The sequence below is a fragment of the Phascolarctos cinereus genome, unplaced genomic scaffold (assembly GCF_003287225.1).
Source record: "Phascolarctos cinereus isolate Bilbo 61053 unplaced genomic scaffold, phaCin_HiC Scaffold_1;HRSCAF=81, whole genome shotgun sequence".
NCBI lineage: Eukaryota > Metazoa > Chordata > Mammalia > Diprotodontia > Phascolarctidae > Phascolarctos > Phascolarctos cinereus.
This window is the reverse complement of record NW_027555514.1, coordinates 76,291,211-76,315,376: the sequence shown is the minus strand read 5'-3', so window position 1 is coordinate 76,315,376 and position 24,166 is coordinate 76,291,211. Positions and strand designations below refer to the sequence as shown.

General features: G+C 37.8%; 1 long non-coding RNA gene across 1 annotated transcript in view; it reads left to right on the top strand.

The window, feature by feature from the left end:
• The window catches only part of LOC110211194 (uncharacterized), a 64,960-nt gene extending 59,529 nt beyond the window's left edge, over positions 1-5,431 (top strand). The window contains exon 4 of the long non-coding RNA XR_002325297.2: positions 4,880-5,431. This is a non-coding gene — a long non-coding RNA (uncharacterized LOC110211194). The remainder of the gene's footprint in view (positions 1-4,879) is intronic.
• Positions 5,432-24,166: the final 18,735 nt, after the last annotated feature.

Sequence of the window (24,166 nt, the reverse complement as noted above, 5' to 3'; positions counted from 1 at the left end):
AGTGATGATAAAGGTCTCACCTAGGGTGAGTAGAGAACAGGGGGATGGATGTAAGACCTGTGAAATAGAAGTGAAAGAAGTAGAAAGACATAGAATAACTTCATAAAAAGGCAAATCAATATCATTCCGAAGCTGCTGACTCCACTGTTCTCATCTTGAGAAGACTTAGCACTGAACATGGTTGAGATGATAAGAGGAATAAAGTTGGACTTCAGTGTGGAAATAGACATAGAGATTGTGGTGCCCTGCATGAACACAGAGTTTGGGAAAGGAGAAGAAAAGTTAAGAGGAGGAACAACATGGCCCAACTTGCTGTATGGTTAGTTGACTTTTGATTTAACCTTACTGTTCAGGTTGGCAAGGGGTCAGATTGAAAACAGACTAGACTGCACTAGGGTCTTATTCTAATATCAGCAAAGAGGGGGAGCTGGGCTCTGCCACCTACAACTGTACGGCCTTGGACAATTTTTATCCTTTCTCTGCCTCACTTTCGTTATCTGAAAAACAAAGGGGTTGGACTAGATCATTCATAAAGCTCTAAATCCTATAATCTCTCCCACCTTTTATTGAAACTGATCCACAAATATCCTTGTCTGGGGGACACTAGGGAGAGTTAGCTGGTTTTGAAAATTTTAATTGACCAAATAATTACTGGGAGTTTTGGCTTGCTTCTTGATGTAACTGGGGATCTGATTCAGGCAGGGAAGAGTTGGAGGTAGCTCCAATTCTCCTTAATAGCTCTAATTACCAAGAAGTACTTGTTCAGAATCTGATTAATCTCAGCATTCCTAAGACAGGAATTTTATCCCCTCCACCCCCTTCATTGCCAAACCTCTTAGGACTGGATCAGTCTCAAATCAAGGGATTTGCCAGAATTACACCAACCTTAACAATGTAGTGAAACAAACCATTTATTAGCTAGTTAGATGTAACTAAGACAGACCACTAGATCTGGTGCTTCATTCATATGAAATTTCCTACTGCATAGTTAATCTGATTGATTGTGCAGCTGCCAGCTACCTAAGAAATTAAAAAAGGCAACAACAAATAAAAACAAAAACAATCAATTCAGTGGCTTCAAATTGAAATCAGAAATTGTTGGCAGATGGACTGAGGTCTTCAAAGAGTTTGAGAGTGAAAAATTGCAAGTAGAATTAAATAATAGATAGTAGGAGAGGTTTTGAGGCAGCTAGGTCTCACCAGTTTGGTAGCCATTTATGCACACAATAGTACTATGATAACTTACGTGTGCATAGTGCTTTAAACTTTGCAAAGCACTTTATACATATTGTCTCCTTTGAACACCAAAGCAGCCCTGTGATGTAGTTGCAGTAGATATTATTTCCAACTTTAAATTAAGAAACCAAAATTCAGAGCACTTTTTCTAAGGCAACTAGTCCAAGTTCATGCAGACAGTAAACAGCACACGTGGAATTTGAACCCAATTCCAATTCTAGCACTCTGGTCATTGTACCACATTGTTAGCCAGTGACTTTCTGGGATGTTAGACTCATTTTAATCCTCCTCCATTCTTTTTTTTTTTAATTGCCCAAACTTTGACACAACACACCCAAATGACTTATTCTTCAGCTATCCCAGCACTATACATCTGGAATAAGTAACATCACCTGTCCCTCGTCTAGGAAGAAGACACTTAATTGTGAGAGGTTCATAACTCACCGATATCCACAATTAGCCAAAGACTGCACATTTTCAAGCACAGGAAATGGAATATTTCCATTCATCATTGGGCAATTTTTATTTATTTAGTGTTTTAGCAACTTATTTGATCACAAGGATGTTCAGAGAAAAGCCTTTTAACAATGAAAAATTGCTTTAGGATATTAAATTGCATGACAAATGGACATTGGTTTATTGCAGATTTGCCTGTATGTCAATTCCTGAAGCATGCTCTTGTCATTCTGAACTGGCCTTATTCTTAGAATTCTGACTTCTCTTATCCAAAGTTGTAATACTTAACCTGTGTGCAGAAGGTAGGATTAATTTTCCCCAGCCCCATAATACAATGCAATCTTGCCCAGGGTCACACAGCTACTAAGTGTCTGAGGACACATTTGAACTCAGGTCCTCCTGACTCTAGGGCCTGTGCTCTAATCACCTGACTGCTCCTAGATTTTACTTTCTTACTGCCAGCCACAGGTCTCTGAAAAGAAAGACTTGTTTTAAAAAACTTTATATCTGGTAAGGCTGTTATTTGGGAGCCTGATTAAGTAATTTAAACATTGCTTACTGGCTTACCCTCTAGAGAGAAACATCTCATTTTAATGAGGCTCTCCCAGGGCATGAGTCATATCACCTCTCTTTAGATTTTTGCTTTATGCTTCATACTAAAAATATTGTGCAGAACACTGCTTAGCATCCTCATGTTATGTGACTGTGATGCTCACAGTTGGAAGTCTTCTCCAAATGATAAAGCTTCATCAGGTGAGAATCAACAATTCTTTTAAAACAATCTGGCCATGGGAATATACCATCAGAGGAGAAAATAGCATGTGTCTTCTCTTTCCCTTCTAATTCTTTTCTTCTCCCATCTTTAACTACTTTTAGCTGATTAAACAGGGTGATTAGGAGTCACACCATTGGGCTTGGAATCAGGAAGACTCTTATTCATGAGTTCAAAATCTGGCCTCAGACACTTACTAGCTGTGTGACTCTGGGCAAATCATTTAACCCCATTTGCCTCAGTTTCCTTCTTCTGTAAAATGAGCTGGAGAAGGAAATGGCAAACCACCCCAGTATATTTGCTGAGAAAGCCCCAAATGGGATAACAAAGAGTCAGACATGACTGAAACAACTGAACAACAACAGCAACAACAACAACAAAAACAACAAGAAAAAGCGGCTTAACCATAGCCCAGGTAAGACAGAGTAGGGAGTGCATGCTATCTGGAAGCATAAGCAGCCATTGCTGCTCCATTAACCCAGGGAAATTTGGTTAATTAAGTTAATGTGGGGGTAAAAGTGAAACATTTTTAATTTGCATGAAACTAGAGAACTGACATTTTTGCAGAATGTTCTTAGTCTCTTGAGCAGAAATCCTTTCCCTGTGTGTTTAAATATTTAAGGTCTTCTTAGGCAGGGTAAAGATAGATAAGGGCTTTTGATGAACTGTCCAATATAAACCCATTATGTTCTGCTTTAATGATACAGGTAGATTCCAATTAGTGCGAATGATGAATACCATGAAATGGTCTCATGTTTTGGGGTTTTGAAGTTATAATTATGTATAATGTGGCATTGATTCTAGCCCAATGGAAATATGCAGTGCAAATTCAAATAATGCAACCATTTCACATTACTTATATGTACTAAGCAGACCTAGCTATATGATGCTCCCAAAGCCAAGCTTTGGAGTTCATATAATCTGCTTGTTGGCTGGAAAGAATGAGAGGAACCTAGCTAGTTGCTGTTCAGTCGTGTCTGACTCTTTATGACCCTATTTAGGGTATTCTTGGTAAAGATACTTGAGTGGTTTTGCCATTTCTTTCTCCAGCTCATTTTACAGATGAGGCATCAAGGCAAACAGGGTTAAGTGATATGTGCCTATGGTCACACAGCTAGGAAATGTCTGAGGCTTGATTAGAAGTCAGAAAGACAAGTCTTGCTGACTCTAGGCCTGGCACTCTATAAACTGTACCACCTGGCTGCCCTGACCTAGCTCAATCCCAAGGTCTTTGAATTGGTCAAGTGAAGTAACATTATTTACACTGAGTGAATTTTCTCTCCCTAGTAATTTTCTTTATGTTTAAGTTCTACTTCTTAACAACCTTGCAGCTTATGGAAAGTAGAGAAAACAATCAATCATCAGAGCCTATCTGGCACATGAATTATATTGTAAATCAGATTTTTTTAAATTTGGTATATTCATTTGTTGTTACATCTCACATAGATTTTGCTAATCACCAAACAGTTTTATGAATAGAAAATTGAAATGTTGGCTTATTATTCATGAAGAGGCCCTTGTGGATAAAGACTCAGTCAATGGATTTTATCTTTTGTAGTATTTGAATGGCACCTGCCCAGCCATGCTGCAGGCCCAGCTGCCCATCAGCATGAGGGGCCAAGGAAAAGCAAGAATAAGAGGAAACAAAGCAGGGGAAGAAAATTTACAAAATGGAATGAGACATTTTGGGGGAAAGAGGGCATGTCATAAAAGGCAGGAATTAGTTAGAAGGTCTGTTTCTTAATATCAATGACATCTCCCACCTCAGTCCTTGTTATTATTATAAAAAGTCTAACTAGTTTCTTAAGAGTCCTTTAACATCATGCAGTGAAATGTTATTTGCACAGTTTTATGCTTTTGCCATGAAAACTTTAAGGACTAAACAACAGGATGGAAGGGAATAAAATGTCTATTGAATTACTGATTAAAAAATTCTTAGGTAAGCATGCATATGGAAATAAATTAAGTGTATTTTCATGTAAACTACTTCCATGAAAATCATAGGTTTTAAACTATTGGTACATTTAAAAAAAAAACCTCTTCAATACTTGTGTTTTTAAAAATTGCTATGAAATAGAAAATGTCCCCCAGCACCAATTTCCATATTCTTGTGGCTCAGCAAAATTCATTGATTACCACAAGTTACCCTGGATGTGTCTCTGCTGTAAATGAATGAATGAATTAATCAGTCAACAAACATTAAATGTTTTTTATGTGCTAAGCACTGAACTAGGTGTTGGATATGAATAAAGAACTGTGAATGTATTTTTTTTTCCCCTTGAATGTATCCTACATGAACCAATAGTCTAACAAGCCTTTCTGATTGGGCATCCCATCACTTAAAATGTCTAAATCAGAGTTCATTATCTTCTTCCCCCACTCACCCCCTTACTGAACTTCCTTATTTCTGTTTAGGACACCACTATTACACTGGATAGTATGCTGGACCTGGAGGCAGGAAGACACTTTCTCTATTTACCTTAATCCACCGGAGAAGGAAATGCCAACCCATTCCAGTGTCTTTGCTAAGAAAACCCCATGGACGGCATTGACATGTGAGGGTTCAAGGAGTCATGAGGACTCAGACCCGACTGAACAACAACATCCCTACAGTTACTCAGTTTCACAAGCTTGGTGAAGTCAGTCTTGACTCCTTACTCTCATCCCACATATTCAGTCAGGAAATAAATCTTGTTTTTACTTACACAATGAAGCTCATGTCTGTTCCCTTCTTTCCATTCACACAGCTACTGGCCCAGTATAAATCCATATTATCTCTTGCTTGAACTGTCACAATCATCTCAGAGTCAGTCCTATTACTTCAAGTCTCTCCCCATTTCAGTCAATCCCCCAGTCCTTCCTCCACGGCTGCCAAAATAATTTTCCTAAAATCTGAAGTCGGACCACGTTACTCTCTCCTCAATAAATTCCAGGCACTTCAAACATAAACTGCTCTGGATCCCCTAATAATCCATGCCCCAACTATCCTTTTTCTAGGCTTATTATATATTCTTCTTCTTCATATATACTATGATCCATTCAAATTCTTCACCTTATTATTTCTTATACATGGTACTACATCACTGGTTGACTTCCATGTCATGGCAGAACTTCATTACCTCTAGACCACTTAGACCACCTAGTTCCTTTCCAGGTTCAGTTCAAAGGTTACCTTCTACATGAAGCCCATCCTTACCCCCTTAGCTAGTAGTGCCTTCCTTCCTACCAAAATTATCTTATATCTGTTTTGTACTTATTGAAATATGTACATTTTGTCCACCTTTCCCTGCTACTTCAGCAAAATCATAAGCTTCTTTACAGCAGGCACTGTTTCAATTTTTTCTTCATTTCCTCAGGATGTGACATAGTACCTGTCACATAACGGGTACTTGTTGATTGATGGATTGATGTCGGAGAGTTATTGTATTGTCTTACACAGTAGGATCCCAGTATATTTTTTCTTACTCTTAGTTGAAAGCATGTCATTTCTTAGAATTTTTGGGAAGTCTACATTATCAAACACATAAAGAATAGACCTTCCATAGATACTTGTTCAGGAGATTATACATTTATATCTGTAACTATGTATATGTATGTACATGTGCATATATGTGTATATTTGTGTGTATGTATGTATATATGTATGTATGTATGTATGTACCTATCTAATCTTAAAAGCTTTTACTTCCTCCATTCTTTTTGGAGTTCGTTTTTAACTTAAAAAGTTGGAGGATGTATTTTTACACTCAGCTATTCAATAAAAGGCATTTGGCCTTACATGAGGCCATTTATTTCCAAAGAAAATAAGGTACAAAATGAACAAGTTGGAAGCAATAAGTTTGAAAGTTCTAAAACAAATCTCACCCCTTTACTTGCTTCCCTGTAATTGAAATGAAATTTTTGAAGGATTTAAGAATAATAATGCTAAAGACAGACCTGTATAATTATTGAAGTTTAGACCATGCTGTTATAATAAAATTTTAATTTACTTATGTTGGTGCTGTACCAATCAAACCACTAAATCAACTGATCAACAAGTATTTATTAAGCATTCACCACGTTCCAGCCACTGTACTAGGTGCTGGGGGTTACAACGCATAAAAAATGAAATGCTGTCTACTCACAAGGGCTTCCATTCTAATGGTAGATACAAGAAGTACATATATAAACCTGTACAACATAAATATAAAATGAATATATTCTTTATATTATTATAGATGCAAGATAGTATAGGAGGTAGGTCACCAACCATTGTAGGGATGAGGAAAGAATTCATGCAAAAGATGGTTCTTAAGCAATACATTAAAATAAGAGAACTCTGTTAGGTGGAAGTAAAGGAGGAAAACCTTCCAGGCTTGTGGGATGGACAGTGCAACAACAAACAGGCAGGAGACAGAGAGAGGAAGAGAGAGAAGGCCAATTTGGCTGGATAGCACAGTGTGGGAAGGGGAATAATTTCCAGTGAGGCTGGAAAGATAGGTTAGGGCCAGAATGTCAAATGCTTTAAAAACTAAACAGAAGAGTTTTTTAATATTAGCAGCAATAGGAAGCTACTGGAGTTTTTGAGTAGGGGAGTCAAATGGTCAGCTATGTGCTTAAGGAAAATTAATTTAGCAACAGTATGTAGGATGGACTGGAGTGGTAAGAGACCTGAGGTAGGGAGCCTAATTAGGAGATTGTGGTAATAATTTAGAGGCAATAAGGGTCTGAACTAAGTTGGCAGGTATGTAAGTGGAAAAAGGGGGACAAATAGAAGAGATATTGTGAAGGTAGGAATCACAATATTTGACAACTGACTGGATATGTTTGGGGAGAGAGAATGAGGAAGTGAGGATAATACTGAGGTTATGCACCTTGGATAATGGAAGGATGATGGTGCCTTCAACACAATTGGGGAAGTTTGGAAGAGAGGAGGGTTTGGGGCAATAAAAATGAATTCCGTTTTGAAAAACGTTTAGTTTAAGATGCCTCTGGGAATCCAGGTGGAAATAATCAAGAGGCAATGGATGATGTGGGATTGAAGGAGAGACTGGGGCTAGATGTAAAGACTTGTGAGTCATCTGCATAGACAAATTTAAACCATGAGGTTGATAAAAGAGGATAGAAAGAGAAGAGAAAAATGCATAGGACAAAACATGAGAGGACACTCGCAATTAGGGTCATGATATGGATGATGAACCACCAAAGGAGACTGAGGAGTGCTAGCTCAAGTAAGTGGTGAGCCAGAGAGCGTAATGCCATTAAAACCCATGAAGGCTAGAGTGTCTAGGATGCATGTGAACAGGGTATGAAGCAGTAGATATATTGAGATGGGTAAGTACTGACAGAAGAGCATCAAATTTGTCAATTAAGAGATGAGTAGTAATTTGGAAAGAGTGGTTTCAGTTAAGTGATTAATATCCTGAAAAATGAAAAAAATATATATTAGCTCTTCTTGTAGTGACAAAGAACTGTAAAGAAGGGGATACTCATTACTGAAAAATGCCAAAACAAATTAGTGTATAGGAATATAAAAGAATATTACTGTGTTATTTTTTTTAAAAAAATGATGAAAGGGATGGTTTAAAGATAATCCTAGGAAGACTTACTTGAACTTGTGCAGAGTGAAGTGAACAGAACCAGGATAATAAATTATCCAATAACAACATCATAAAGAAAAACAACTAAGAAAGACTTAGGAACTCTGATTAATGCAATGAACAAACAGTATTTCCAAGGGACTGGAAATATACTATTTCTGACTTAGAGGTCATAAACTCAACGTGTGGAATGAGACATGTATTTTGGGTCATGGCTAATGTATGCATTTGTTTTGTTTCACTGTATATTTGATACAAGGGTTCAATTTTTCTTTCTTCCACAGGGGATATGAGTTAGGCTGGGTAGAATGACTAGCAATAGGGTTACCAAAATAAAAAAAGAAGAAAAATCAGAAAAGAGTGTCATTGAAGCATTTGATAAAGTGAACAGAAGAGAATAGAAGGAAGGGCAGTAGGATATATAAACTATTTAGCTTAAAAAATAACATACTTAATTTGTTGTATACTTGGAGGAAGAAACAACCTGGATGTGATACTGATCCACGGTTGCAGATGCTATCTTCTTTTTCTGTTTTGTTTTATTTCTAGAAATGGTAACATTATTTGGTGTTTGTTAAATTCAGTATAAAAAATAAAATTAAAGAGTCAAGTTCTTTCTACTGTCTGGTTCTGTCTCTCTTGCCTTTGAACTACACAATTCAACCCTAACCCAAATCATCAATCTTGCCTAGAATGTTCTCTAGTAAGTGGTTTTCTCACCTGAGCTAAAAGATTTCTATTCATGGAAAGTTCACTACCCTCTGGGACAGCCAATTCCTTTTTTTGACGGCTCTCTTGGTTAGGAAGTTTTTCCTTGCATTGAGCTGAAGTTAAGTCCTTCACTTGTTCTAGCTCTGCCCTCTGGAACCAAGCAGAAGTCTAACCCTTCTTCCAAATGGCAATACTTCAAATAGTAAAGACAATGATCACATCTTCTTAATCTTCCTTTAGGCTACACACTCTGAGTTTCTTCAAGTGGTCCTCCCATGACAAGGTTTCTAGGCCCATCATCATCCTAGTTTGTCCTTTTTCTAAACAATACTCTGATTTATCAATATCCTTTTAAAAATGTGGAGCCCAGGATGAAATGGTATACTCTAAATGGGGACTAACTACAGAATTTATAGAACAGTGAAATCTCCTTAGCAACTGGGAATTTTCTACCATACGGCGTTATGAGGATAGAATGAAACAATGGATTTAATATGCTTTGTAATCATTAAAGTGCTATTTAAATGAGAGTAACTCTTCTTGTCATCAATGCAGCCTAAGGTTTCATGACCTTTTTTTTTTTTTGGTGGCCACGTAAGACTTCTAAGTCATTTCCTCTCAGTATACCACTAAATCCTCTAGGTCCTTTTTCATATGAGTTGCTTTCAAGTCATGTTTTTCCCTATCCTGTACCCATGTAGCTGATTTTCTAAATTATTAGAGTGGTAGTGAAATTTGAAGTAGAAAGGGAAATATATTTTAGATGGTATAAAATTCTGCTTTTAGTTATCTATTCACAATGCAGCTTTTGAGAAAAACAATAACCAAACCAAATTTCCAAGAATAATTTTCATCTCCATGAGTGGCTATGGGAAGAAGAGCAAGAAATGCTTACCAGAATGGGATATAGCACAAGTCTCTGCCAACAAGGAACTTACATTCAATGGAAGCAATAAAAAAAATTAAAGGAATGTTAAAATTATTCCAGCTCCAATTTATCCAACACTTTGCATTCAACATCATAATTTTTCTAGCCTAGTACTAGGTATGACCATAAAGAAACATTTCATGGATTTTTTTAAATGAACATACCAGCAAATATTGAGGCAAATGAAAGTTGTACTCTTCCAAGAAGTCATCTTGGGCAGCTACCAAGTAATGAGATGGGTTTTCTTGTGTACATTGTAAATAGGCTTTTGGTGGCCTTTTTAGTAAAGTAACTCTGAAGACATTATCCAGGATTACTAATGATCCCTTAGTTGCTAGCTTTAGTGATCTTTCCTCTTTCCTCATCCTCCTTGACATCTCTCTAGTATTTTACAATGCTGACCACTATTTTCTCTTTGACACTCCCTCCTTTTTCAGTTTTCATGACATTGTTCTCTCCTGGTTCCCATCCTACCTGCCCAAGTGCTCCTTATTAGCCTCATTTGGGAAATAATGACATATGTTCTGCACTCTTAAGTAATATGTGTCTTCTAAGGCTTTGTCCTGGACTCTCTCCTCTTCTTTCTTTACATTCTCAACAATCTACTGAGTTCTTATGGGTTCACAGAATCAGATAATTACAGAATTTCAGAGATGGTAGGTAACATAGTGGCTAACCCAAACCACAAAAAGAATCCCCACTATAAAATATCCAATAAGTGATCATCCAGTTTCTGTTCAAAGACCTTTAGCAAGGTGGAAGCCCATTACTTTTGGGGACAGCCCATTCCACTTTTTGATAACTACAATTATTAGGAAGTTTTTCTTGACATGAAGCCTGAATCTGCCCCTTTGCCATTTTTCCCTATTGTTTCTCCCCTCTGGGTATAATCTATCTTCCACAAAACATCTCTTCAAATACTTAAAACATCCATTACATCCCTCTTGAATCTTCTCTTCTCCATTCTAAACATATCTACTTCAGTCTACTTGTCCTCAAATAATACAGATTCAAGGTTCTTTACCATGGCTACCTTCCTGTGAATGCCTTCCAGATGAACAATGTCCTATCTAATGCTATAGGTACAGACCTATTCCTAGGAGCCGTGTCCCTTTTAATGCAACCCAATAGTACGTTAACAGTTTTGCCCATCACATCGTACTGTTGTCTACATGGAATAAGGATTCCTTATAGCTTTGGAGATTCCCCAGATGCTTCTGTTGACAAACAAAACTGTGCTGATTGACACAAACTTGGAAATACTATAAAACCTCCTCAATAATATCCATGCACATGCCTAATAATTCACCCAGGAAAAACCCAAGTAGATGAAGGATGCATATTATCTAGGTTTTGACATTCAGTTGGATATGTAGCCCATTTGGTTAATTCCTATCCCAAGACAGGCACTGCAGATGAACACTGTAATAGGCTCAGAGTTTAATAGGGGAAGGGGAGGGATCACATTTGAGAAAATGTATAGTGTTTTCAATAATCTCAAACTTCTTGTAGCTGTCAAAGCACATTCTTTTAGAATGATATTCTTCTGTTGATAGTATATAGATGCAAACCAGAGAACCCCACAATGGGAAAAGAATAAAATTCAGAGCAAAATAAAGAGATGCATAAACATAAGTAGGCTACAGTATATTACAAAAGATGACTTATCCATAAGAAATGGCACAAAAGACATCATTTGTGACATGAACAGCCAGAAAAGAAGATGGATCAGTCATGTAATGACAGTAAGAAATAAGCAGTGGATAACCTGAATCTTGTGCAAGAATCCACAAAATACTTAAAGACCTATAAGAAGGCTTCTAACATTTTGGGGAGTTCCTCTATGGAGAGTTTAATGGATTGATTTGGGTAAGAATCACACATTAGGAAACATCAAAAAAAAAGTTACACACTTAGTATATGTCAGAGGAAGGAATAGAACCTAGGTCTTCTTGACTCCAAGGTCAGCCCTTATCTATGATATCACATTTCTTTCTATCTCTCTGTCATATTTATTAAGAACCTACTGAGTGTTGGGCACTCTGCTAGGCACTGGACATATAAGTATAAAGAATTAATCCCTACTTGAAAGAAGATTACATTTAAATGGGTGAATATAGCAAATATTTATAAAAAAAAATACATGCCATGCTTCTTCTCATGTATACAGGCTATCCCAAAAGTTTCACTGTAGCTCTAATCTCTACTAAGACTTTAGGATATGCTATGTAAGATGCAACATTATGTAATATAACATAATATTATATGACATTTATATAACATTATATAATAGACGTGTTACACATACATTTTAATATTTACATTATAACAATATATTATATAATAGTATCTATCATCTCTATCATGATTATATAATAATACCTATCATAATATTTTATATAAATATAATGTATCTATTACATGTTATAATATCATATCTAGTATATCAGCAGGAATTTTTGGACCTGGGGTCCATGAGCTTAAAAGTTTTTGATAACTATTTCAATATAATGAAATTCCTTTGTTGTCTTATGGATTTTATTTTATGCATTTAAAAATACAGTTGTGAGGAGTCCATAGGCTTCACCAGATTGCCACAGGGGGCTAAGATACCAAAAAATGCAAGAACCACTGCTATACACTGTTATCACGACTCAGAACAACTGGAATTCTTTTGATTGAGTCCTAAGTAAACAGGAAAGCAGGCCCTTTTGAAGGGTTGCTGATATTCCATGTTATGGTCAAAAAGAATTCCAAGTCTGTCATCCTCTAAGGCACAAATTAGGATAGGAAGCTGGGAGGCTTATATTCATTGTAGTTTCCAGAACCAGATTGTCTATTTTTAGCTGTTACACTTTTTTTTCAGTTTGGAGCTGCTGATTCACTCTGAAAAGTGAAAGATAAACAAATATATATGCTCTAGCATTGTCACTGTAATGTAGTAAGACATCAGCCCTTAATATGGTCCTTTGGAGGATCTTAACTGAAAAGCATCCATGTAGAAATTGCTACCTTGTTCATAGGGATAATTGCACAACAACCACATTGAGGGATAAACCTGAATTTACTGGCAGCTACAGCTTCTGGCCCCTGTTTCGTAGGACACATAATATACTGTGTTTGTTTTCTATACTCATTCATGATAAATATGCTATGGGGCCAACTACCTTATTCTCCATTAGTATGACCCAAACAAGCATAAAGGGTAGTGGCCTTAATAGGCAGTTTTCTGGGCTTTGATGCTCTGATTGTGTAGCCATTCTCACAGTGTGGAAAATGTAATGTTTTATGAAGTTAATACATTTTCAAAATTGCTCCCATAATGACGCTTTCATTTTGTGTTAGGGCAGGAATGATGGCTTCTATCTCTTCCAGAAAAACTTCAGCATTGCCTCAAGTGGAAAGGCAAATCTCATATTTCAAGGCCAGTGACTGTGGCCCATTCACATTCCACCAGGGAACAGATGCCAGTTCCTTTTATGGTCAACAAATGATGGATGAGAGTCTCTTTAGTGATGTCTCCTCCATCAGTCTCTTCCTTCGTTTGTAGATCAGCCAGCCTGGGCTTCTATAGCGGGATTAAAATGTAATGTCTCCCAGCGAGCAAGTGAATCTCAGCACTCCTTCACTTTGTTGTGTGTAAACTCCCTTTTTAGTGGAGAGAGCCATTATTTGGAAAAAAGTATTGACATTTTTATGGGGTTGTTTTTGGAAAGGACCAACACGTAATATTAAATTCAACATATGGTTGCGGTCAAATTGTGTTCCTACTGTGTAAAATGTATGAATAACAACTCAGTGCCTTCTCTTGGCCCATACACAGAGAGAAGCCTGATTAATTTAACTAGTATCCCTTAATCTCTTGCCTTGGCTCCCATCCCATTCTGCAAGGGTTGATAAATCTCCCATCCCCTGAAGATTATTACAGTTCCTAATAGTCTTATGCCATTAGAAACAAGCTAGGCTCGGTGGCACAAAAATACATCCAACAAATGAAATCACATAAATAATTTAGTTCTCACAATTTCATTTTTGCAGACTTTTGTTGTTGTCATTGCTGCTGTTGTTTATGGGACGTGATAAGAACTGTTGGCGTGGCCAGCTGTAAATAACAGCACGGCCTTTCAACACAAAGACAGGAATATTACTGTTGCCTTTCACAATTGGCATTGCTCCCTGATCTCCTACTGCAGCCTAAGGTCATTCGTACATTGTATAATACAATCAGAGGGATAAATAGCCATATATCACATGGTGTGCCTACTACTTATCAGCAAACCATCATTTTCATTTTAAAATTTAATTTTTTAAAAAAAAATTCTATCCATGTTCTCCTGGCAGTAGATACAGATCTGGTCTTGGTGTCAGGAAGAACTGGATTCAACTGGATTCCTGTCCTGGACCCATGCTAATTAGATTGATCATGACAAGTTGTTTAAATGCTCAGTGTCTCAGACAACACTTATAGATGATAAGTATCACACAGTTATCAGACTAAATCCATGAAGGGCATAGATGGTATTTCGACACTTAGAGTTCCTTATACTGATGATACCAAAGGTCTCTAGGGGAAAATAACGGACAATGTGATATTTTCATGTGTAAAGTTGTATGTAGAAAAATAGCCCATACTTTTGTTTTGTGGCCACCAATCATCACTTATTGAAGATCCACTAGCACTCCCACTACCAACAAACCTTTATGGAACAATGAAAAAGGAATGATGCTGTGAAGGGTCCTAGGAGGTGTGTCCCTGCCCTCAAGGAGCTTTTAATCTAGCAGAGGCATCAAACACAAAGGTAAAAATTAAATAACAACACAAGGGCCAATTAATAACATTTTGCTACAATTGAAAAGGTGCCTGCCCAAACAGTCCATGATGATTTACCAAATGAACACCTAGCAAATAATATATTGGCCTGTTGTGGTATAGATTAGACCAAGATGTTGATCTTAAATATATTTGCTATTTAAGTAGAATATCTATATCTATATAGAGATATAATACATATATACATACATATACATACATGTAGGTATATGTGTATATATATTTATGTATGTGTGTGCATATATACTATATATGTATATATTCAAGTCAGTTCATAGGAACATAAAAGCATGGTTAACTTTTTTTTTTTGGCAATGTAATTGATGGGTGGGTTGTACTGAGAATAATTGCTTATCCATATCTCTATTGGTTACAGTATTAACTAAACTTTACTTAGCTAAGAGCTTATCTGAAAAACAAAAGAAATGCCAGATTCATGTCTATAACCTGTAGCCTAGAAAAACAGTTCTAGAATTACATGGACTGGGTCTAACCTGGGGAGCTTCTCATATATCATGCCCTTCTGCTTGGAGTTTCTCCTCCATCCAGAGTTTCTTCTGGGTACATCAGAATCTAACTCATTTTGTCACTACCTTGGGGTTTTCTGAGAACCACTAGAATTTTACTTGTGTTCATGTTTTTACACAAAAGGTAAAAGGGGGTCTCAGCTTCCATAAAAGCATTCAGACTAACAATATGCACACTGCAGGATCGGTTTTATTAAACCCAACAAAAACTCCACAAATACTCATGATTCTATAAAATGTCAAACTTACTCTTCCTTCCTCTCTGGTGGGCCCTATATATCATATATGCATATATGCACATATAAACATTGTGTATGTATATATGTTTATATAATGTGCATGACATATATATGTATACGCACATGTATATATATGTTTTATATATATATACATATATACATACACATATATATGTGAAATATATGTATGAAATTTCACCTTTCTGGGAAGTTTCCTCTTTTATACAATGAGAGGGTTCTAGACTGGATTGTTTCCAAGGTCATTACCAGTTATATTTTTTCTGATTCCATGACTAGATGTTACAAAACTCCTTCCAGCTCTGATTTTGTAAAACTTGTGAGTGAGCTCACCATCACATCCTATATCCTATCTACAGAGAGTTTTCAGAATGGTGTGGTTCTGATTCTGATGCCTCCCTAGCAGGGCTGACACCTATTTCTAAGTCTTCTTCTCTGCCCAAATCTCTTTTTCCATGAAGGACATTTGAGTGGATGATCCAATAGACAAGGTGTGTCCATACTGTTTCTTGGATTTCAACAGAGAATGGTCCTCATCAGTGTATTTTGAATTTGCTTTTCATAATTGCATACAAACATATGCTTTGTAGCAAGGAAAGATTGACTGCTGAGGGTGGGAGACAAAAATGAGGTCACCAATGAGGCAGCTGCCAGGTTATACTCAGATTGTTTCTATTGCACTAGGTAATAAATGGAAAACACTGCTTTGGGTGAGGGAAGGAAGGAAATCTCTTCCATGGTACAGTGAAAGCAGTGTGTGTGTGTGTGTGTGTGTGTGTGTGTGTGTGTGTGTGTGTGAAAATTGAAGTAAATTTAATATAAATCAAGGTTGACTGGGGATGTATATTTATTTTGCCAACAGAAGTAAACATATCACAGGTGTGCAAAGAATGCCCATGGACATAGCTGTCACAGATTTGCCACTATTTCTTAGGCTGTCTCTGTAACTTTTCTAATAAATTATCATGTAGCTCAACTATAGTATATGCAGCTCTCCAGTCAGAGGGCCTAAGTTCCAATCCTAAATGGCTTCTGAGGTCCCTTTTGTCTCTAGATCTATGATCCTTCGAGTCAATCGACTAGATGTCTAGAGAGAGACTGTGTTGTGCCCATGTCTTATTCTGTGGGCTCAAGGCATTCCCCATTATAGCTTGAAGACAATGATGCATAAGCTTCTCTTTTGATAAGGGACTATTTTCTTTGCCAGCATCTGATTCTATAGCTCACTAGGATTTTGGAATGACAAATGTACCACTGGAGGATGGCATGTGGCTTTGGTGACCATCTCTGGATGGCAGTAGGTACACAGAGCAAAGGAAAGATTGGGCTGCAGTGCTAGGTTTTTCTTTTTCAATCTGCACCAAATGCACCTGACTTTTGATGATAATTCTTAATTTCCTGTCATCTGAGGGTAATTCAGTGTGAGGCACTTCCATAAATGAGGAACAGAACATTCATTTGTATTTTAATGGCTCCGTATCGTGGCACCAGAGAAAGAACACAAAGGAGCAGATTTTGTGTATAAAAGCTGTAAGCAGGGGTTCCCACAGCCCCATGCTTGCGCTGAGGCAGAAAGCATGTTGCCTGCTAGTTTGTCCACTGAGATGCTCCTCGGCCTGTGTGTCATGTCAGGGCTGAGCAGGTATCTTGGGATCTGCCTTTCAGTTTCCTGAACAGAGTATCACATGGCAGGAAAGGCTGCTATTCTAACTGTTAAATGTCACCATACATATTTATAAGGCATATACTATAGTTGAGCTACATGATAATTTATTAGAAAATTTACAAAGACAGCCTAAAAAATAGTGGCAAATCTGTGACAGCTATGTCCATGGGCATTCTTTGCACACCTGTGATATGTTTACTTCTGTTGGCAAAATAAATATACATCCCCAGTCAACCTTGATTTATATTAAATTTACTTCAATTTTCACACACACACACACACACACACACACACACACACACACACACTGCTTTCACTGTACTTAAAAATGGTTTCCTGGTAATGATGCTCTTCTCTTGAGGTCTAATGAAAATATGCCAGGGTTCCAGTAAAATTGTAATTTCTTGCTTGTTAATATTCAGGGCCTGCCATGTAGTCAGAGAATTGCACAGCAGTCATCTGAACTGTTTATCTTGTCTCTATTTGGTCTCACAAATAAATGGTCTGGATTCCCCAGTTTTCAACTTATTTCATGATTCTAAGGCATTCATTGGCACTTAATAAATGGTTGTTTCCTTCTTATCCTCAAAATAATTCATCACCTAGTGTTCAGCCTATTAGTGATGAGACTCTCTGATCTTAGTAAGACACTAGTGTAACATACTTCAATATATATATCCATGATCTAACCAACATGGGTACTCCTGCCATGCAGATCATCATGCCATCTCATCCGTCCTGTGTGACTCTTGTGCATGTTTTTTTCATAAATCCCTCTCCCACTCTGTTCAATAGCTGGTAGCACAGTGGATAGAACACTGGGCATGGAGTCAGGAAGACCTAAGTTTAAATCTAGTCTCAGCTATGTAACCCTAGAAAAGTCACTTAACCTGTCTGCCTAAGTTTCCTCAATAATAAAATAAGGATAATAATAGCACCTACTTTTTAGGCAAAATAACTGGCACATAGTAGGTGCTTAATAAATTGTTGTTTCTTTTCCCTCAGAAACATTTGTCATCTAATACTCAGCCTTGTAGTAATAAGACTCTCTGAACTTAGCAAGGCTAGTCTTGGACAGAAAACATTTGTCTCTAAGACAAAACCTTTCTACCTTGGTACAACCTGTAAGATTCTGAATGACCTACGGCAACAACCATACATTACAATAGAATTTTGGAAAATAACATTTATGGAACAGGGTAATAATAATTCCTCCCATTTACATAGTATTTTGTGGTTAGAAAATGTTTTACATGACTATTCCTCATGACGGTTGCACACCCCCATATTACCTCCATCTCTTAGAATCTCTTGCTACCTTCCAAACTCTGCTCAAGCACCAACTCCTACATGAAGTCTTCCTTGATCCTTCAGCTGGTAGTGCACTCCCTTCCCTCCAATTTACACTAGTTTTACTTTGTACACATCCTGTGTATATTTATTTTTGTGCAAGATTTCATAGGTTCACAGTTCCTACATAGATTTGGAACTGGAAGGGATACCCAATCTGCTCATTTTATTGATGAAGAAACCAAAGCCCAGGGAAGTTAAGGGACTTACTCAAGGTCATATAAGTAGTATCAGAGGCAAGATTTGAACATATTGCTTTCTCTGACAAAATATAAACTCCTTGAGAGGATCCCCTCTTGGCCTCAGTTTTCTCATCTGTAAAATGAAGGAACTGGACTCAGTGATATTTTCCAGCTCTAAATAATAGTAATGATGATGATGATGGTGACAGTAATAATAGTTATCACTTATATAGGACATTAAAGCTTACAGAATGATTATGATAATAATAATTAGCATTCATATAGCATTTTAACATTTGCAAAGGCATTTACAAACACTTCATTTTATACTCATAGCAACCCTGAGAGATAGGTACTACTTTCATTCCCCTTTTACAGATGAAGAAACTGAGGCTGAGAGGTCATTTGTTCTGGGTTCCTCAGCTATGATTCCATGATCCAGGGCCAAAATATCTGTCTGAGCAAGAGGTAAAAGTGTTGTGGCAGCTATAGGTCTGCTCAGATCCTTGCTGTCTAAATCTGGCTTTGGCCAGAGTCTTCCTGAAACCATTCTCAGTTTCTGAGGCAGACATGGCACTGTCACTGGCATTCAAGCCCCTTGAAAGGCTACCACTGCTTGCCTAAGACCTATCACGTGGTGCCCTCTGGGAGATGATGCCCATTTTAATTATATCTGAACCCAGATATAGTCTTAAAATGCATAAGAGTGAGATAATAAACTGAATGAAATGTATAAGAGAATATTAATTCTAATTCCAGTGTTACTAATTTCTTAGTGAATTACTTGGAAAATAGGATTTTGTTTTTTAGTACCTGTAATACCTTGAGCAGGTCACCTTCCTTCACTAGACCTCAGTTTTCTTACGTATAAAATGAAGAGGTTAATAGAGGTCAAAAGTCTTAGTGCAAAAAAAAAAGTCTTAGTGCAGGCTTCCACTATTAAAGCTTAATAATTAAGTTTAATTATTACTGTTATTATTTCTTATTATTTAATTATTAAGCTTTAATAGAGGAAGCCTGCACTAAAACTTTTAGGACACTTTGACTATCACTTTAGGGTTTGCAAACCTTGTTGTTGTTCAGTTGTTTCAGTCATGTTTGATTCCATGGCCCCATTTAGGGTTTTCTTGGCATAGATACTGGAATGGTTTGCCATTTCCTTCTCCAGTTCATTTTACAGATAAGGAAACTGGGGCAACCAGGAATAAGTAACTTGCCCAGGTCACACAGTTAGTAAGTGTCTGAGACTGGATTTGAACTCAGAAGATGAGTCTTCTTGACTTCAGGACCAGTGCTCTATGATGCACCACCTACCAGCCCCTAAGGTTTGCAAAAAACTTTGCTTATATTATCTCATTTAATCCTCACGATTGTCCTGTGAGGTAAGTACTGTTTTTATCCCCATATCTCAAAAAAAGAAACTGAGACTGAGAGAGGTTGTGACTTGCCCATTGTCACACAGCATTCTAACTGAGGTTTCTCTCAGCCCGAGACTGTATGATCCTGTGACAATTTTCTTTCATCATTTTTTCCTACTGTTAAGTGGATAGATAGGAACTATATACCTCCTGTGGAGTTGTTATAAGAAGTTATTTCCAAGATAATCAGTTGCTACTCTCTATGTCGACCAATTATAGCTTATATTTATAAAATACTTTATAATTTACAAAGCTCTTTTCTCCCAATAACCTTGGGAGATTGGTAGTACAAGAATTATTACTGTCTCCTTCTCCAGTATTTCATGGAAGAGGAAATTGAGACTTAAAAAATAGGCATTTGATCAAATGTTTGTTGAATTAGGTGATATATAATTGGCAAGTAACAGATCAATACTCATACCTAGGTCTTCCCCCTCCAAATTAGCACTGGTGAGCAGATCAATATAGAGGAAGTGTCTCAAGTGGAGAGTAGAATGCAGAGGAAGAAATGTAATCGACATATAGAATGGGGAGAAATATGGAGGACTCCATTCCTATTTCTACTGTTCCAAGGTCACCCACTATTTACCCATGATAGGCACAATGAAGTGGCACATGGGTACATGGAGGGTGGGATGGCGAGAAGTGTATGTGTGGGGTAGGGACAAAAATTTCTTTTCCCTCAGTAGATCTAGTGATGAATGGAATTTATGCAGGCATCTATAGTACATGATGAGTCATATCCATGCAATTAACTGTAAACAGTAAGCAAACAGTGAATAGCAGTGACACAAATAACAGTGTTTTGCACTCTGTAATCTGAAGAGGGGAAAGACTATCTCAATGTCTCTGATATTGTCTCAACATCTCTATATCTGATGCACTTCAGCATTACAAGAGGTGTGAGTTAATTGGGAATCCCCAAGACCACAAAAAGAATTGCGTATGTTTAAGGGTAGGGGCCAAAGGTGTCCCCACAGACACCTAATGGGGAAATGAAGCATTAGAGATAGCTTATTTTCTACAAAGTGCCACTTGGGAAATAATCATACTTGAAATTTTTTTTATTGGCGCCTCAACTCAAAGGTAACATAATACAGCCCTAGCTATGGCATAGAACATGGTTTTTCCCCTGATGAAGAAAGAAACCAGAACAGAAATAATGAGAAAATTAATCAGCACAAATTTCTAAATTTGGCCGACCCTTGCTTTTAAAAAAATTATCTTCCTTTACTTTCTGGCTCTGGCAGGAAGTAATAATTATTTCCAATAAACAGCTGGGTCAGCAATCTATTCTGTATGCTGGGTAAGAAGAGAGTATTTAAGCAGAGGAATCCTTCATGTGTTCTCCAGAGGATTCGCCACTGATAGTCTTTCTCCTGTATATATTGGGGGGGGGGAAGCCTACAAATTTACAGTAAAAAAGCCATTCTCATAGTTACTCTCATCTATCAAAAGCATTTTTAAAGGTGTTACTAATTCACATGAGTATGGAAGGAAGGATGTACATGTATGAATGTATGTATGTGTATATGGGGGGGTGTATTTGTATAACGGGGGGTGGGAGGGATGCATTGTATTCTGGGTATTTGTCCAATGGCGGCATTTTCATTTTTTGACTGTGGGCCCATGAATGTCGGGTACTTGAGACACTGGATACACATAGGCATGTGAGCAGAGCTTTGAGACATGTGAGCATGCCCCAATCAAGAATTTCAAGCACGATCAATGGAATTCTCTTGGAGATGGTAATGACAGGCAAAAGAGCAAAAGTGGACCAGCTGATATTTGAACAACATCACCTTTCCCAGCATTGAGGAGAACTAGATCAAATGGGAAGATTATATTTTAATCCCAATTTGCTGTATTTATTTTTCCTTTTGGAAATTGGCAAGTGGGAATAAAACGGGCATAGAACAGTTATCTAGCAGGTGAGAGGTTTAAAAGGATGTCAGAAAATGAGATTACACAAAGGTAGGCAACCACATGCGGCTTCCTTCCGTCTGGAATAGACAAAATAGACATGCGGGTTGGGGGACTGAGGCAGGCACAGCTCAGCAGCTGAAGCCTGAGCTCCTTTTCCAGACAAATGGCCATCTGTTTTCAAAAGTACACATTTCCTTCTACTGACCTTTAACTGTTCCCTGCATACCAATGTTTCATGCCGTTGCTTTGTTATGAACATGTCCAAAATCAGGGCAAGTTTTCTACCCCATGCTCACCAGTGTTCACATGCTTAAACTTTTAGAATTCTAAACCTGAAGCTGGGAGCTAGAAACCCCCTCCCATCTATGAGATCATTCCTCTAAACAATCCTCCTTTAAAAAACATACACAGCCCAAAGTTGGAGTTTCCTTGACAGGCCATGCAGCACTTCAGGGGCTCACATTGTTCCCAGGCCCTTGCTGACATCAGTCAATAAAATGGCTACAAAAACAAGGATGTTTTGTCAAGAAAAAAACACTCCCACGAACTGAAGTTTTTCATTTGTTGTCAGACAAAAGGGATCATGTTAATCTCAGTTCCAAACAAAGGGGGCACAGCATGTTAATTTCAGTGCTGTCCAACTACCCCTCCTTTTTCACCAAACCCAGGGGGGAGGGGCAGCAGAGGGACAGAGGCTTAACAAGTGGGAAAGGACACCATTGCTGGGGGAAACAATATTTTCAAGCCGTGAAGAGGTTAGAATAAGCAGTGAAGAGTTAAACATGGTGTCAAAGCCATTGGAGTTCCTGACCAGCATCCTTTTGACCTTTTTCCTATTAAGAGGGTGGTGGATCCCAGGGCCTTTTCAAAACAAAACAAAATGGAATGGAATAAAATGAGCAAATCAAGGGCAACCACGTGAGACTTATTTACTTTAAAAAAAATTTAACAGAAATAATGACATAACAGTAGATGTTCAAACAGGGCTTTCAAGCTTTTATTAATCAAAGTTAAGGCTTCCCTGTGATACTTGTACTTTAATTGTTCCGCTCCTGAAGTGTCAAAGTGACTGATGGCAGCGTGTTTATGGGACTCCAAATGCTCCTGTCGGGAAGCCGGCTGTTAGTGAAAGCCAGGGAATTACTCTCTCAAGACCTTGCAAAAATGAAGAAGGAAGAATTTAAACTCTTCCTAAAGCAGTTTTTAGTGATCCTTTATTTGACAGTGAATGGAGAGAGGACCCTTACATTTTCAGGGACAGATCCTAGCACCCTTAAGAAAGAGGGTATCTGCTCTCCCAGCTTCCTCCCACATTATTGGCAAGTCTCCCAGGCAGGCAGCCCAAGTTTGAAAGGGCAGAGTGCTGACAAGGCCTAACCTGAACAAGAGCTATGCATTCGTTTCCTGTTTCATTTACATTGTGCTAATTTGAAAGATAAGCATATCTTTAAGAAGGGCAGAGCTGGGCCATCAGTACGCAGTTAATCAGGGAAACAGGTGACCCACTCAGGATCCAAATCAAGGGCCTTGCTGCAGTAAAGAATAGATTAGCATTTGTGGGATTTCTGAAGCTGCAAAGATATTTATATCTCTCCTCTTTGCATTTATATAGACCTTCTTGAAAAAGGATCCCAAAGAACTGGCTGTGATAATGTGGGGGTGCCAATCTCATCTTTAATCTCTTTATTTCAAAATGGGGTTATGGGCATTAATTAAATCTAGGTGGTATGCATTAACGTGTCCATTCCGCAGATGAGGTAACTTGGAGCTAAGAGGTTAAGCTGCTTTCCCCATAGGCAGTGTGTCACTTTTAGAACTAGAAATAGAAGCCAGGACTTCAGGCACACTGTGATACAGTCAGCCTATAAGGTCATATTTGGAACATGATATAGTCAGACCCAGCAGGAGATCTTGGCTAAGTAAGTTCATCTTAGGAACCCCGTGATGTCTAAGCTATCTATAGATTTTTGGAAGCTGTGGATGATAACTGTGGTGTCTACAATTATCCATGAACAACTCTGGGCTGTATGAAATGGTCAATTCCTAATATGAGTAGTTCAGGGGGGAGCCCATTCACTCAACAAACATCGTTGAGCACCTCTGAAATGCAAGGAGTTGATTCTATTAGGTGCTGTGGAGAATTGTACAGTGAAAGAAATTATAAACTACAGTCTTTGATTTCAAAGAGTTTGGAACCTACTAAATAAGGGATGTGAGAAATGGGAGGCATAGAGAACAGAGTGCTACACTTGAAGTCAGAAGATATGGATTCAAATTCTGCTTCTGACACTTAGTAGTTGTGTGATCCTGGACAGATCATTTAACTT